The sequence below is a fragment of the Anser cygnoides genome, chromosome 20, assembly GCF_040182565.1.
Source record: "Anser cygnoides isolate HZ-2024a breed goose chromosome 20, Taihu_goose_T2T_genome, whole genome shotgun sequence".
NCBI lineage: Eukaryota > Metazoa > Chordata > Aves > Anseriformes > Anatidae > Anser > Anser cygnoides.
This window is the reverse complement of record NC_089892.1, coordinates 10,075,950-10,088,030: the sequence shown is the minus strand read 5'-3', so window position 1 is coordinate 10,088,030 and position 12,081 is coordinate 10,075,950. Positions and strand designations below refer to the sequence as shown.

The following is a 12,081-nucleotide window of genomic DNA, read 5'->3' as shown; positions in this document are numbered from 1 at the left end:
TCAGTTTCTAGACTTTGCTGCTGTCCCAGCAAAGTCAGCCCGAGCAGCAGGGTCCTGGGGCGAAGACAACGTGGTGCTGCAAAAAGGAAGCCGAGCACAACAGGTCGGCGTCAACTTCTGTGTGAAATGGTCATGCCTTGAGATGGGGGCGTGGGTGACAGGTCCTGATGCCTCTTCGTTTTGCAGCTGCCGTTGCTTTTATCAGAAAAGATCAGGAATGCTCTTCTGTTGCTGCCTTGCTTATGGTTTGTTAATTGCTGTATTATTTTGGATGCTGACAGCATGGGTTAGACTGCGGCCATGCATCCAGCAAAGCCAGGCAGAATGGCCTCTACTTTTGGGGAAAAAAGTACCTATTGCAGTAGCCAACATCTCCAGGAGTTTTTTTTTAGGCTTCTCTCCAGGGCTGTGCTGCCACTGTGTGGTCCTCTCAGCGTGGATGCACCAACCTGCCGTCCGTCTGTCTGTCCGTGGGGGAGAGGAGGAGTGTTTTGTACCAGGGAAATGCAGGTGGGGTGTGAAAATTGTTCCGGTAGGCTGTAAGGCTTAGGAGCCCGCTGTCACTCTGCAGTGCGGTTTGTGGGATCCTGTCAGCTGGTTTGGCATTTTGTGGCTGTACTATAAACGGTGACAGTGATGCAGCCTTGTGAGTTAACACTTTTTTTTTTCTGAGTGCTCTTCCATGCTTTGCCACGATGTCATATGCGAGGCTGACAGTGTAAAAGCCACCCGCAGGTGCTCTGTGGGTAAGAAGAAGAGGAAAAATCCTTTTCAGATTTTGGGCATGCATTCCCACAGCTTCCTGCTGTCCCGGCCACCGCTGAACAAAAGAAGCAAGCGCGCTGCCAGTAGCTAAAGATGAAAACCTCGGGAGGCTCCTGCGGGAGCCTGGCCCACCTGGTGAGTGCCAGCCGTGGGCTGATCCTGCTTCCAAGAGGGTCACCCTTCTCCTCTGGGGCTCAGGCTCAGCATCATCTCTTGTTTTCTTGCGAGCTAGCTTGATTGGCGATTCTCAGCCTGCGCAGTTTGGTCGTGATGTTGTCCAAATGCGTTCCTTCCTGGGACCAAATGAAGTGAGAAGCCTCTGCCCTCTGCGTGCTTTGGGGCTGCCAGTCCCCCGTACTCAGAGATACCACGTTCCCAAGTCGTGCCTTATTCTTCTCTTGACTGCATTATGCACTTGGTATTGTTCAGACCTCTGGCAGCCTTTCTGCAAGGGCTGTCTTCACAGGCTCTGAGGGTCTTGGATTTACTGTGCTGGTACCTCGTGTACCTCCTGTGTCAGCAGCTAATACCCAATGTGGAGAATACAGCGTCCTGTAGGTCACCTTCCTCTTCTAGCAACAGAAGCAGAGTTACTTACTGAGCATTGCTCTGTTTTGTTGGTACTTCGAGGCCTTTCCCATGACTTACATGAGAACTTGGGGCTAAGCAGTGAAGTTCTCAGAGCTTCTAGGTTCTGCGGTACCAGACAGAAGGTTCCCCTTGCATCAGGCTCATGGTCCGGATTCATGGTCTCCTGCAAGTTATATAGGTGATTCTCAGTTCTTTTCAAACAATTGGCTCTTTAAAGGCAATCTGCACTGGGAGCACAAAATGTCTACGTGAGATTTCGGCAAGGCACTGCGGTGGCACCACTGGATGTGACAGCATCGCTTCTGGCTCACACTCAAGTGCACGAGAGGAGACGTGGGCTCATGCACTTGTATGTATCATGCTTAGTCTGTGGAAGAGCAGACTAGAAGGAAGTGCCTTTCTTGGGATGAAACCTGCTGTCCCAGTTAAACGCGTTTACAGTGGTGTTTGGGATGCTCCCGGCAAACGGCGGGGAGAGTCCAGGTGAGCCGAGTCCGGGGATGGGGAGCACCTGAGGAAGGCTGCCCGGCTCTGCTGCCTCCCTGCAGGCACCTGCCTGAAGGAGAAGGGTTTGCTTCCCCCTCTCCTCTTCATCCAGCTGGAACTTGCATGCTCCTCTTGACAAACGAGGAGTGTCAGAGGTGGATTTCACCACATGGCGTCCTGTCTGCCACTCGGTAAATTAGTCACACGCCACTGTCCTGTGCTGCGGGGAGCTCTCTGTCCCGGCTGCTTTTTCAGCCAGGTTGAAGGCTGGGTGGGTTTTGAAATGATGATATTTAAAAATTGAGAGCAGCTTTGATTTATTGACCTGCTGCCTCTATGAATCGAGCTGTCTGGGCTGGCATCTGGAGATAAGAGGCTGTCGAGTAATTGCTTATTATTGACTGATTGCCAGCTTGGGCTGTTTGCTTGAAGAAGAATCAATAGCAGTCAATCTTCAAAGTCTGAGCTCGGGGAGTATGACTCGTTTCCAAATGGGGAATGACAGGTCAGGGTAACTCCGTATCTCACATCCCAACTTCGTGTTCGGGTGTAATCCCACGCTGGAGGAAGAAATGCAGAACATAATCTTCCTGCATCAAGGCTTTCACGTCTGCCTGCCTTAGAGCCTGGGATTTTTCTTTGCAGGGATTTTCAGGGACAAGTCCCAGCGGGGCTCCAAACCCTTCTCCAGGAAGCTGGAGCAGCCTGAGCACCACCTGAGCTGAGTGGGAGGCGAGGAGGGTGCGCAGGATGAGTGAAGGCATCTTTCATTAAAGTCCCCAGAGGATGGGGCAGGGAAGGGTGGACGAGCAGCCTTGTGCTGTGACACATCCAAACCAACCAGTTTGGATGCTTTATAAATAAAACAAAGCGTCTATTTTAATGCATGGTAACAGAGGTTTCCTTTCTGTGGGTGAATCTAGTTAGGTGACAGCAGAACAAAATATCCAGTGTCACCAGGACGTTTTATCATCCCTTATAGAGACGGTCGCTATGGTGAGCATTCATTTTAAAAGGCAGACGTAGCCCTTATTTAACACTATCGTGACGTCTTCTCTTGTTCGTGGTTCACGTGTAGGGCTGAAAACATAACAGGGGACTCATGGCATCGAAGACATTCAAGGCTTTAAAAAAATAAATAAAACCCAAACATGTTTAGGTCTTTGTAAGGACGTGGGTGAAGCCTGGCGTGGGTTGGGATGCAACGTTGAGCTTTTGGCTTCATCCTGCTCCGGTTTTTGCTGGTGCTCAGGGGCTGCGGTCTGGTCCCTGTGGAGCTGGGCACAGAGGCTGTCCTGGGGCAGGGGGAGCAGGGAGGGAGCAGGTGTGAAGCTGAGAAATGGGAAAGGGAACGCCAGGTAACGGGGGAAGCAGCTGAAAATGGAAGCAGCTCTTCCTAAAATAGAAATATCTGTCTTTAATTTTGGAGCTTTGTTTCCACCAGGAAAGCTCCGCTTCACCGTGCACTGTTTGGGGTGAGGGGGAGATACCCCCAGTGGGGCAGTTTAATTATAACCCCCAGTGGTCTGGGAATGAATGGACGAGATTACCTGGGCAGCCTAGTTTAGGTACTGGATTTGTCGTCTACTCGCAAATCCTCATTTGCATGGGTCCTTAATCTATGGAGTTAAATGTGTCTCGGGCTCTGCTGTCTCCTGTGCTGCAGTTGAGAACGGGATTTTTCAAGCTGTTCCTTTTCATCTGAACGCTTCTCCCTCCCCCGTGCCCTAAATTATCTCCCTTAGTTTCCAAAAAAGCAGAGATGGCCAACAAGTGCTACAAAAGGCAGAGCTCCAGGGAGGAGAGGCTGCTTGTGCCCTGGGACGCCGTGGACAAATTGTCCACCAGCTTGTAGAGAGAAGTCAAGATCGGGCGTTTAAAAGGGGTCTGGCAGAGAAGCCACCGCCCCCCCTTCCCCAGAGGGCACCGGGATGTGAAAGCTCGAAAGCGCCCGGAGGTGGAGGGTTGGGCACGGAGCCCTCCTGGAAGCCCAGCAGGGGATGAGCGCTGGCTTTTGGGGCTGGTTGCCGTTGCCTGTCGTCCTGAAATGGCATTTCCTCATGTCTGCAGCAGCCCTCATTTCATGAAATGGATGCAACTGCTGAAAAAAGATCTCGCGTGAGCATGCTCACTGGAAGATTAATCCTTTAGAGGGAGTTGGAGAGTTAAGCTACTGTAATTTCTCTGCAGTTGGCTGCAGTAAACAACTGCTCTAAAGACACGAGGAAAAAAATTGACGGAGGTATATGGGATTAACGTACATATCTTTTTGTGTTTCTCCTTTAAGGTTGAGGGTTTGGTAAGGATTTTCTCTAGGAGAGCCGGGGAAGAGGGAGCTGTGTAATGATTTTGTGGGTGACCTTCATGTCGTGGTTTCTTTTTTCCCTCCAGGCCAAAGCAATCCTCTTGCAGTGCAAGGCCAAGCCGAGGCCCCGGCTGCCTTCCTAGAGCGGGGGCAGGCTCCCGGCCGACCCGGTGCTGAGTTAAACGATGATTTGAGGTGAGGCCTGATGGTTTGAGGTGAGGCCTGCTGCACGATGGGCGGCGTTGGTGGCTGGAAACACCCGGTCCTTCAGAGGGGCAATCAGGACCCAGCGGGGCTTGGTGCATCCTGCGTCTGTTGGAGAGGAGATGCGTAAGGGGATTAGCTTTGATTGGAAAAAGGCCTCTTTTTTTTTTTTTTTTTGAACGTGCTCCCCACTCCTCTCCGTGCCTGAGGGGGCTGCAAACCTGTGTCAGAAGGGGGGGAAAAAACCCAACCATTGAGCAATTTTGGCTTTGCTGTAAAGGATACGTGGTCCTGAGGGTGAGGTAAGTGCGGCAGCTCGTGGCTGCACCCCGCGGAACTGAGCGCTCAATGCCCAGGGGAAGGAGGGTTCCTGGTGAGCGAACACCAGGTCGGAGGAGGATGGGACCTGCCTGGTGCCCTACGTCTGCTTCGGCCAAATTCTTGAAGTGCAAGCGATGTAGAGCCAGCCTGCGGGCTGCTGGCAGTGGTACCTGCCTGGCTTGGTGTGTTTGGGGCTGCTCCAGTGCGGTGCTGGAGCTGGTGGAGCTCCCTAACCACGGCTCGGGTCTTCTCCACTTAGAAACCTCAAACTAATCGTGCTGGGTGAGGAGGAGATCGAGGTGAACTGTTGGCAAAACACGCCTGGCTTTAGGGGGTGCACAGGCGTAGTTCTGGGTGTTGAGCACCTCGCTGGAGGAAATCCCTTCCCTTGAAGCTCGAGGTGTTCGGGATCAATCCTGGAGACCTGCTCAAAGGAGGGCACACCCTGCCTCCTTCGAGCAGCGAGTAATACAGGGTGCAACCCTTGTGCTACCAGAAATCTGGGTATTGCATGGCTGTGATGGTCATTCCAGCATCACCCGCTGTTACCTTCATGTCCGACAGCAGCAGGATCTGCATGCGGTGCTGTGCCTTGGAGAATGGCACGGCGCTTCCTTGGCGCGGTGCGAAGAAGGGAATAATAACTCAATAATTGTGCAGGTGTCAGCAGCTCCCCCCGGGTTCATCCTGTGGTGGCTGTCAGCTCGCAGGTGGATGGTGAAGCTGTCGGATGAGTTCAGGAGGGCTGTCCTGCCCTGCGCTTTGCTGCGCTAGGGATGCTGCGTGTTCCGAGGAAATATTGCCCGCCCAGCGTTGAGGTTTTTCGCTCGGTCCCTCCTTTTCCCCTCCTTTCCAGAAGCTGTGGCTAGCACAGATTGTCTGCCCTCTGAGGATGGTTTTAGGGAACATTGATGGGTGTGCGCGTAGGGGGAATAATTAGCTACCAAATGCAAATGGATTGTTTCTTGCTGTTTCACAATCATTGTAATTTCTATTGAGGATGAGTTAATTATATCTTCATTCTGATGGGTGTGAGGAAAATGATAGAGATATAGCAATATAAATATCTATGGGGAGGGTCGCTGCTTTCAGAACAGCCTTTCGGAAGTCGTGAGGACAAAGACTCGTCCTCTCGGAGCACCGAGGTTCTGCAGGGGTCGGCGGTGCTACGTGTTCCTCTGTGGTTCGGTGTTTTCTGGTGTGGCCTTTTACCTTACGCCAGTGACATAATTATCACCAGGAGAAGAGATTTTGAGTTGTGAGGAAAGCAGTGCCATCCTGGCGGAAGCGTGCTTGGTTGAAGGGCTGGAAAATAATGTTTTCAAAAAGGGGAAAGCAAGAACATGGAAATAAACCTTAAAACTTACTTCTGAGCAGGATGTAACAAAACTACTTCATTAACCCGAGGTGTGCAGGTGGGGGCCTGCTGTACAAGCACAGGACCAAGTGCCTGGGTGGCACCAGGGCTTTAAACTCCTTCCTCTGGTCTCTGGTACGGCCCCATTTGCTTGCCTGGTGCAAGGTCACCCAGCGCGGGCACCAGGAGACAGGGAAGAAGTTTAGCGAAAGGAGAAATGTGGCACTGTTCCCTTATGCCATGCCTTGTGGCTCAAAGCCAAAGAGTAGAGCCTTCCTCCTCTTCTTGTTTTGGAGGAAAATAGGGAAAAGGAGCTATTTTCAGAGGGAGCCCCTAGAAGGAGTGCAGCTCTTAGGAAGCTTTCAGTGTCCCGGGTATGCTGTGCCTCCGGCTCGAAGCAGGGCTCCTCTGCTCTGCCAAGAAGACCTTCAGCTCCGGCAGGACCCGCGGCAGCAAAGTCTGAAGGGGAAAAAAAAAAAAAAAAAAAAAAAAAAAAGGAAAAGCTACATCCACATTTAATTTCCGTCCAGTTTAAAACTTTGCAGATGCGATCTGGAGCTCCACAGGACGCAGCCACCAGCCTAGCACCATGCGGGTGGTACGGGCACTGCCACGAGCTGTGGGGCCGGCGGAAGCAGCATCCTTGGGGACAGGGGGTGTCTGTGGGAGGTGCTGGCCAGTGCTCGGGCTGAGCTGAAGTACTCCAGGCAGAACGGGAACGTCAGCCCAGCCCCAAATAGTACCTGGGGTGTTTTGATCGTGTGGAGCCCAGGTGGGGCTGCCAGGATTGCGGTGCGTGCAGGGGGTGCATCCGTGCGGCTTTTATTGAGATGTGAAACGTGGCATTTTGGGGTTCGTTGCCTCAACGTCCTGGATTTCTGTGGAAAAACCTGTCCATGTGGCCAGTTGTGTCTCTTTTCCATTGGCATAACCTTGCTCAGTGGAGGAACTGAAACACGAATTTGGGACTTTGGTAGCAGCCAAGGCCAGTGTTTGGCACAAGAAAATGGGACTGAATCTCACAGGCGTGTCTGAAGAAGCCTGGCACAACCGCAGCGATCGCAGGAAGGAGAAAGTTACTGCTGGGGGATACATCGCACCAAGTCCCAGTCTCTAATAATCAAATAACGACCACTTCAAAGGCTGTTGCCTTTGCTTCTCTTCATTCTAACTGCTTCAGCCAACCTGCAGTCAATTGGTAACGACTTTAAAACCAGACGTTGTGGTATCAGCCTTGTCATTAGTTGCTGTGATGGATCCTCTCTCTGCCAAGCAGCTCAGCACCTCTGTGTTTGTGCCTTACCGAGGCTCACTTCGGACGAGCTGTTTTACCTCCTGCCTTCCCAGCCACTTCCAAATCCAGGGTACGGCCGCATTTCGGCTTCCTTCGCACCTTGTGCTGCCTCCTTGCTGCTTCGTGCCCTGCGCATGTCCCGGGTGAAGCGGGGAAGGGCTGCGCAGCATCTCCTCGCCGGGCACGGAGATCTGTGCCTGGGGAGCCCTGCCTGGAGAGGGGACCTGATCGGCTGGGAGCAGAGGATTCCCACCCCTTTATCCCCAGGGGTTGTTGTAAGCGAAGTGGCAGGCTCAGGGGAAGGAGCAGCATTTCTTAACCTGGCTGTGAAATTAGTAGGATAACCCCATTCCCATGGTGGATGAAGCTTAATGAATTGATCAGCGCGGAAGGCATATGTTCAGGCTTCAGAGTGCTGGAGGAGCAATGCAACGTGCTTACGACTTCTCTGTTGTGCTTGGAAAAATTTGGTCTGCAGTGAAAACCCTGCTGTAGGGCCGTGTGCCCGGTGGCCGGGAGATACGGGGTGCAGCGGGGCAGGGAGGCAGCCCCTCACTGCACTGCCACAGCCGGAGGAGGAGAGGACAGGAGGGACGGCGGGGCCGTGCTGGGTCCCAAGGGTGGCAGTGCAGGGATGGAAGCGCCTTGGTGGCTCCTAAAAGAAGAGGAAGTGAACAGCAGGTGATGCTTCGAGCGCCGTCTCGCCCGTGACCTACTTGCTGCCGTGGCGGCTTGCAGCTAAAAAGCAAACAGAGGAGAGGGCTGCGCCCTGCGGTGCCGGTGCCTGCAGGAGCTCATCCAGCTGCTGCCTTCTCCAGCTGCTGCCACGTGCCCATGGGCACCTGGGGCTGTGCAGAGGCTGCTTTAGAAAGCCAGGGTGTGTTGGCACAGTGCTGGGAGCCCGGATCCAGGCTTGGGTTTGTGCAAGGCGTGAGGCAGCCCATTCACCAGCAGCGCACGGCGCTGCTTGCTGGTCCCAGCTGGGGACCCGGCTCACCAGGATGTGCAACCGACATCAGAAATTATTCATCCCTAACCTCCTCCACAATCCACTGCGAGCCACGAGTCTGCTTTTTCCTGCGTCTGCTCCTTCAGGAGCCCCCACTAACCTGATCGTTCTTAATCTTGTCTTATTTTCCAGATCATCAATTTGATTTCTCAGTACTTTTACAGTCCTTAGTGTTCCCAGGAATCTGTGCCTCCATCAATTACCTCTCTATCTTCTTCGAGGCTGTAGCAACCTTGAACCAGAGGTTCCACGCTATTTTTATACCTCACACTGCTTATTGGAGAAGGCTTTCAGAAACAACGGTACGCTTCTTACCAGGTATCCCAACATTTCTCAGTGGATAACAACTGCATCTCATGCTAACATGCACCTGAAGGCTGCCTTGTCCTTTTATTCATTTCTACCGCTGGGTTTGGGAGTTAAATGCATTCTCTCTGGCTTAATTCACGTCTGCAGGCATGCATGCAGGTCACAGGGTATCCGATACTCCTTCAGCCATGTTAGTGGTGATGCTGAGCTGCCATCAGATAGCGGCACTGATGAGACCTCTCCCCTTGGAACTCATCTGCAAGCATTAGCATACAGCCCTCCCCTGATTGATTTTGAAACCCCTTCTAATACCCCCTTCGGTGTCTGAAATCCAGATAAATCCATTAATTTCAATGGACTTGATGTGGATTTACTGGGTGCAGAAGCATGGGTGGGAGGGGACCCTAAAATGCCGTTTTCACTGCCCGGTCTGTGGCTGCCGGTGTTGTTGTGGTGCTGCCGTGAAGCCTTTCCTGCTCAGATAAGGGCTGCCTGTAGCTGGGGGCTCCTCCACCTGTGCAAAAGGAGAATTAGCCTTGGCATCTTTTTTTTTTTTTTCCTGGTGTTTGAAGTTGCTAAATAACAGCAGAAATAAAGAAGTGGCTCTGAAGGTGTCTGAAATGACAGCCTTCCTCCTGTTGATGGCACACAGGGGGTTGTGAGTTAGCAGTCCAAGGTTATTTAGTTCCAAAACTTCTGCTCTTGCCTTGCAAACTCCATCCAAGAACATCTTTCCTTTGGAAATAAGAATGGAAAAAAAAAAGTCCTCTGTTTTTCGTAAGTTGCAAATTGTGTTTTTATCTAAGCTGATTATTTTATTTATTCCAATAATCCTCTTCCAGAATAAAAGAAAATTAATTGTCTTCCTATTTCCATAATGATTTGCCCTTCAGACAGTTGCCAGGCAAAGTGCTTAAAACCTGAAATGAAAAGATGGTGAATATTTAAAATCAGTGAGCTACTGTAGGAACATGTTTGTATTTTAATGGGGTGGTATTCAAGTAGTCCCAGAGAGTGCTATTTGCTCTGTGTTCTGTAGGATTATGAGTTTTTTTTTCTTTTTTTTTTTTCTTCTGCATATTAAAATGGGGTCAAGCCTGCTGTGGTAGATAGTGCAAGTCTTATGTAGGATTTTCCTTGCAATATGGACTGCCTGCAATTGAAGCCCTATAATTATCTGGCATTAATGGGGAGCGTTGTCCTTGGGTTTCGTTGCGCATTTGCCGGGGAGGTGGCTTCGCTGCCTTTCAGTGCCCGCGGATGGACAAGGGCCTGTTTCCTTGCGGCCGTGATGGGACGAGGTTTTCCCTGCAGGAGCTTCTCGCTGAGCCCCCACTCTTGGTTATTTTTAACTTTGTCCGACCGCAGAGCGTTACCTGGTTAATTTGGGAAGATGCTGGAGCGCTTCCTTAAAAGGCTCAGAAGTGATGGAATACGCAGTGATGCACCCGAGAGCTAAATTAGAGCTTTTGTGGGTGCGTTGGTTGAGGAAGGGAATTTCATATTTTATCTCCTGGCACATTTATTTTTTCCTCCCAGCCGTGCATCCATGCCCTCGCCAGCTGTGGGCAGAGGTGGTGGCACAGCCCTGGCACAGCCCGGGCTTGGTCCAGAGTGAGGGGGGCACTGAGGCTGCCCTCCGGCTGGCTCCTCGGTTTCCTTCCGACAGGCTTTGGGAAACAGCTAAAAATGTTGGCTTGGGGATCGATGGGCAATTGGTCTTGGGGCCGGTGAAGAGAAGGTGCGAGGTGCTTTAACATCTGGTGTGACAGGGAGGGTTTGTTGCCCTGCCGTGATGTCCCCTTCGTTGTCTCCCCAGGGCACAGCAGAGGTGGGGACCAGGGACTGGCACCAGACCTGAGCCCGGCCCTGGCTTTCCTCGGCTCAGTGCAGGAACTAGGGACAGTTTCAGGGCTGTTTCAACACAAGAAACCCTACAGCAATAAATTCCTCACGTCTGTCATGTTTGCCCCTTCCCTTATGTGAAATTGCTCCAAAGGAGCAGAGTGTGACCATCACGGAGGAGAGCAGGGTAGGAGTTTGTTATGTTTGTGATCTTTGTGTGGCACCCAGCTGGGGGGTGGTGGGGATGTGGTGATGCTCAGCTCCCAGCCTTAGCAGTGGGGAGGGAGGGAGGGAGCCTCTTGGCCACAGTGCGAGCTTGGGGACCACCAGACTGGGCATGTGGGTATGCTCCTGAAGGTCCACCTGCTGTGCCTCTCAGTCTTCTGTTTGCCTTTAACCATCACAAACCTGGCAGGGGAATTCATTAATGCCACTCCCGACAAACTTTGATTCTGCCATGGATTGATTCAGGATCGCTCCCTGTGCTTACACACCAGCGACCCCTTCGCTTCCTGTGCAGAAGTCCTGGGGGGGCTGCAGCAGGAAACCAGCCCCTTCGCTTTGTTCTTGAGCTGATAGGGACGATTATTGCTTGCTGACAATGTGCTGGGGTCATTGTGCACGGCATGGAAGAAGTTATTCCAGTCACAGAACGTGGGTGGCCATCTCCTCTCCATAGAAAGCTGCTGTTGATTTTGGCATTTTAGGATCCATTGCTAAAGTCACCGATGGAGCAGCATGTCCAGCTAGTGCAGGTTTCTATCTAGTTTGCTGCACTGGGTGTAAATCACTGACCGGTTATGGTCCTGTTCTGCGGGAAGCATTTGCTACGTATGCACAGTGTGGAGGAAGAGTCTGAACTTCAGTCACATTGAGTTTTTGTAGAAGAGCCCTGTGCTTGCTGGCGTGTCTGTCAGGAGGGTTGTGAAATGGCAGAGGCTGTGCGATCGGTGGCAAGGGCAGTGAGAGGACGGGAACTGGCCGGGCAGTACACCGAAGGGTGGAAGAAATGGGCGTTCACGGCTTTGTTCTGCACAGCACCTCACTCGTTCTCAAGGCTTTTTGTGTGCCAATGACCTGCCGGCCTGTTCCAACTAAGTGTTTTTTGGATGTAACCTTTCCTATCATCCAGCTGGTTATTGCTGACATCGGCTGTGTTATGCCTTATGGCACTCATGGAGGGGATGAGCCATTGCCCTGCCAGAGGAGCAGTGTGTGAGTGCTTTCATAGAGTCACAGAACCACAGAATGGCCTGAGTTGGAAGGGACCCACAAGGATGATTGAGTCCAACCCCTGGCTCCACTCAGGACCACCCAAAACCCAGACCCTATGTCTTGGAGCCTTGTCCAAATACTCTTTGAGCTCCGCCAGGCTCGGTGCCATGACCTTATCCCTGGGCAGCCTGCTCCAGTGCCCGACCACCTCTCGGTGAAGAACCTTTTCCTAACACCCAGCCTGAGCCTCCCCTCTGCTTGGGCTGCGGGTGCCCAAGGCTCCCCTCTGCATGCCCACAGCCTAGCTGAAGGACGAGAAGTTTGCCATATGCAGGTCCTTGAGAACGTCTTCTCTTGGTCCTGTGGTTGGGATTGAGTGT

The 12,081-nt window shown here is 52.2% G+C and overlaps 1 protein-coding gene across 3 annotated transcripts in view; it reads left to right on the top strand.

Annotated features, from left to right (window-relative positions):
- EHMT1 (euchromatic histone lysine methyltransferase 1) overlaps positions 1-12,081 on the top strand; it is a 115,602-nt gene that overhangs the window by 15,365 nt on the left and 88,156 nt on the right. Inside the window, exons 1-2 of one of the 3 annotated variants that reach the window (XM_066980957.1) lie at positions 3,939-4,084; positions 4,234-4,342. The exons of the other annotated variants lie outside the window; for them this stretch is intronic. The gene's annotated coding sequence lies outside the window, so the exon portion shown is untranslated. Of the gene's footprint in view, positions 1-3,938; positions 4,085-4,233; positions 4,343-12,081 lie in introns of those variants that run through there. 3 annotated transcript variants of the gene reach the window in all.